We start from the raw sequence: 5000 nt of genomic DNA, 5'->3' as shown, positions 1-5000 counted from the left end.
TATTCCATGAGTGGTAGGCTACAATGACTGGCTGTTTTAAAATATAACTAATAGCCTAACGAAACAAAATAACCCAGGAAGTTTCATCTTCGAGACGTTAAGGCTTCTTCCAATACTGACAGCTGACTCATAGCTTGCAGGTTTGCGGGAGACGCGACATTTGAGGGATGTCACTTAATTTAAACCTTTTTTGCTTCCGTTAGTGTGTGTGTGTGTGTGTGTGTGTGTGTGTGTGTGTGTGTGTGTGTGTGTGTGTGTGTGTGTGTGTGTGTGTGTGATAGAGACAGAGAGGACTCAGTAAAACATCAGAAAACACCGTGTCTCGTAAGCCTTAAACTATCAATCACCCCCACAATGAAATATGCCATTACAGTCGCGACAAACTTCTTGGCATTGTGGTGCGCCCAAAACGCAAGCTATAAACGTAGCCATCCTAATGTAACCAAAATATACCTCTGCTGATATGCCTAACCTTCGTTCTATTTAGAATTTGTCTTAGCACTATGCAGGAATAAAATAGCATTTACAGTGTCAGGATTCAGGCGCTCTCGCCTGGCTTCTATAACGCGCCCTGCTGCACTGAAGGAGCGCTCACTCGCAGCACCTGTTGCTGGAACGCATATAATTCGTTTTGCAAGGTGCTGTAGTCGTGGGAACGACTGGCCTGGTTTCTCCCAAAAGGAAAGTAGATTTTCCTCTGCTGATCCCGCGTCTATATGGAAGTTTGTAGAGAGATTGCCGGGGAGTAAAATGCTCCCTTTCCGTTACGTCTGCTGCTGGCTAGTAATACAGACAGCCGGAAAGGTTAATAAACGGAATGAAATAGCTACACATTACACACGCTATGTTTTAATAAAAGCCACGTTACTCACATACTGGTTAACACTGTTTGTTACAGCACATAAATATTTGTCGCTACATCCAAACTGCGTCACCGTTGTCCCTCCCTGTGCTCCAGCCGCACCATTTTGCTTGCAATGTGAATCATTTAATTGAAATATGCTTATTGGCATTTGTTGCACCTTAATCATTTTCTACAAACATGATATGCTATGTATGGTGTAGTAGACTGAGACTCTATTCACTACTGCACAAAAACTAGACACGTTTGAAAAACTAGACGTTTGCAATGAAGTAGGTTCACTTTCGCCAATATCTCCGTAAGGGAGATGGGTTATGTGCTCAAATTTCCTGGGATCAAAGAAGACGTTAGTATTCATGTGCAAACTAAAAATCACGTCTCAGGATTGCTGCGCATGCAAGTTATTTCGGGTGTCTCAACTGTAACTAATACCACTCATATAATTATGAGTCCAGTAAAAGACGGAGCAAACACAGTTTTCTACCGTTGTTGAAACACATCCACGCGTAGACTCGTTTTCTTTCCATCCGAGAGTGGTTATTCAAAGAAAATATTAAGAACTATATGCTGATAAAAAGAAGGGAACTTTAAGCCACTACACTGCCTGTGCCCGATGCGGATCCACGTTGATGTTGTTAGTAAACAAACCAGGTGGGAGCACATCTCCGTGGTCTTTGCGCATGCCCGAGGCAATGTAACCGCTTCACATTTTGCACATGTATACAGGTAACGACAAGAGCCGTTTCCCTTGAAAATCTTCACACCTACACGCGAATACGATACGATAAACTGATCTGATCTCAGTGGCACATGTATAAGGCCCTAGTGTCTCCAGCAGCAGAGGGGGGGGGGGGGGTCCTGTTGCATAATAGAACTGAAGCTGCAAATTAAGCCATAGAGCTTAGGGAGATAGAGCCATCCTGTTTTAACACACACACACACACACACACACACACACACACACACACACACATCTTTTTTTCGTCTTTTCCAGTAGGTCCCCGGAACAGATATCTTACTTTACACAAGAGTGTGGTTTGATGATCTCATGGAAACAGACGGGAGACACAGACAAGACAATTAAGAAACATAGTACAAACCCTAAATCTCAATCAGGCAGGTTTCTGGTTAGAGTTTAGATGATAACAGAGGAAAAGCAGGTCAGTGTTAGTTCTGCTCTACAGACAGTTTTTTTTCCTGATACCTCACATTGAATTGGCCATGACAGCAATCAACAACATCTTCCCCGTTCAGGATGTGTGTGTGTGTGTGTGTGTGCATCTTCCACGTACAGGATGCTCATCATTAGCCACTTCCTGCGCGGTGACTTTCAGGGACCAGCGGTGTTCCCGAACTCATTTCCACGAGTCCCTCACCCGATCACTCACACACACACATGTTGGCCGGTTGCTCGCTCACACACACACACACACATGGGACACTCACTTACACACACACGTAGGCCACTCATACACACACACACGTGGGCCGCTAACTCACACACACACACACGTGGGCCACTCACACACACACACACACACACACACACGTGTTGGCTGCTCACACACACACACTGGTCGTTTGCTAACACACACCTTTGCTCACCTGCTAACATGCGACCTTCACTAGCTCCTTTTCTGTCTTCTGTTAAATTGCCTCTCTCATCAGGGAGTTCCCCCCCCCCCCCCCCCACACACACACACACACACACACACACACACACACACACACACACACACCCATCAAATGCCAGCCCTCACAGGAAAGTAATGAGATGGTATTTATAGTCTGGTTTACTCATTTATTCCTCTTTTACCTTTTTTTTCTCTTTTCATGGCTGTTGTAGCCCATCCTTACCCTTTTCCATTACTTTGGTGAATTGAACAAGTGTGTACATGTGTGTGTGTACGTGGGTGTGTGTACATGTGTATGTGTACATGGGTGTGTGTACATGTGTGTGTGTACATGGGTGTGTGTACATGTGTTTCTGTGTGTCTACATGTATATTCATGTCTGTGATTGTGTTCTCATGTACTGGTGTATGGACAGGGTTTGGTACCGAACCCAGGCTGACCCAATTCTGAGTCAGTGTCAAGTGTGCTTGTGCTTGTAATTACAGCAAAGCAGAAGCGTGGTGGCACAGCGCTTTGAGGAGCTTGGCACAGTCACCAGGTGAGGAGCGTGGCGCACGGTGGCACAGCGGTGAGGAGAGCTGGGCGGAGAGCCAGCCGGTGAGGAGCGTGGCACAGGCACCCGGTGAGGAGCGTTGTGGCAAAGCGGTGAGTAGCGTGAGGAGCATGGCACAGGCACCCGGTGAGGAGCGTGAGGAGGGTGGTGGCACAGAAGTGAGTAGCGTGGTGGCACCGGGTGAGGAGCGTGGTGGCACAGGCACCGGGTGAGGAGCGTGGTGGCACAGGCACCGGGTGAGGAGCGTGGTGGCACCGGGTGAGGAGCGTGGTGGCACAGCAGTGAGGAGAGTGGTGGCACCGGGTGAGGAGCGTGGTGGCACCGGGTGAGGAGCGTGGTGGCACAGCAGTGAGGAGAGTGGTGGCACCGGGTGAGGAGCGTGGTGGCACAGGCACCAGGTGAGGAGCGTGGTGGCACCGGGTGAGGAGCGTGGTGGCACAGGCACCGGGTGAGGAGCGTGGTGGCACAGGCACCAGGTGAGGAGCGTGGTGGCACCAGGTGAGGAGCGTGGTGGCACAGCGGTGAGGAGAGTGGTGGCACCGGGTGAGGAGCGTGGTCGCACAGGCACCAGGTGAGGAGCGTGGTGGCACAGGCACCGGGTGAGGAGCGTGGTGGCACAGGCACCAGGTGAGGAGCGTGGTGGCACAGCGGTGAGGAGTATGGTGGCACCGGGTGAGGAGCATGGTGGCACAGCGGTGAGGAGGGTGGTGTCACAGCGGTGAGGAGGGTAGTGGCACAGGCTCCCGGTGAGGAGCGTGGTGGCACTGGGTGAGGAGCGTGGTGGCACAGACACCGGGTGAGGAGCGTGGTGGCACAGCGGTGAGGAGGGTGGTGGCACAGGCTCCCGGTGAGGAGCGTGGTGGCACAGCGGTGAGGAGAGTATTGGCACAGTGGTGAGGAGGGTGGTGGCACAGGCTCCCGGTGAGGAGAGTGGCGTGGTGGCACAGGCACCAGGTGAGGAGGGTGGTGGCACAGCGGTGAGGAGGGTGGTGGCACAGCGGTGAGGAACATGGCACAGGCAGAGAGCCAGCCGGTGTCCTTTCCGAGTATTGCGTAACTCAGCCGTTTGGAGGCTATTTTTAGTGCAGCGTCAGAGCGTGCAGTGAAGGATGATATGGGGCAGAGATGGATGATTGGAGAAGCATCAACAAAGAGACACACACACACTCAAGCATACACACACACACACACACACACACATACACACACACACAGACACACACACACACACACACATAAACACACACATAAAGCTGTATTTATTCTTACAGCCAGCAGATGGACAATTTAACTCATCAGTTTACAGAAAGCAGGAAGCCCCATTTCATCTCTTTCTCTCTCTCTCTCTCTGTCCCTCTCTTTCTTTCTCTCTCTCTCTCTCTGTCCCTACCTCTCTCTCTCGCTTTCCCTCTTTCTCTCTCCCTCTGTCCCAACCTCTCACTCTCTCTGTCCCAACCTCTCTCTCTAACTCTCTGTCCCTACCATTGTCTCTCTCTGTCCCAACCTCTCTCTCTTTCTTCAGTTTACAAAAAGTAGTGGGAGTGTGTGACAGTGAATACAGTGGATCGATGTGTGTGTGTGTGTGACAGTGAAAACAGTTGATTGATGTGTGTGTGTGTGTGACACTGAATATGGTGGATTCATGTGCGTGTGTCTCATGAAACTCTTTGCCTTCTCCCCCTTCCAACTAGATGAAAGAAGGGATGATGAAAATACATGTGTGATCACTGAAGTGTGTGTGTCAGTGTGTGTGTATGTGTGTGTGTGTGTGTGTGTGTGCATACAGATGTTTTTGTGATGACTCCAGACCATATTTCTGTCTGTGTGTGTATGTGTATTTCTGTGTGTGTGTGTGTGTGTGTGTGTGTGTGTGTGTGTGTGTGTGTGTGTGTGTGTGTGTGTGTGTGTGCGTGTGTGTGTGTGTGTGTGTGCATGCAGATGTTTTTGTGAT

This window comes from Sprattus sprattus, assembly GCF_963457725.1.
Source record: "Sprattus sprattus genome assembly, chromosome: 3".
Taxonomy (NCBI): domain Eukaryota; kingdom Metazoa; phylum Chordata; class Actinopteri; order Clupeiformes; family Clupeidae; genus Sprattus; species Sprattus sprattus.
The sequence above is the reverse complement of the archived record's forward strand: the minus strand, read 5'-3'. Positions refer to the sequence as shown.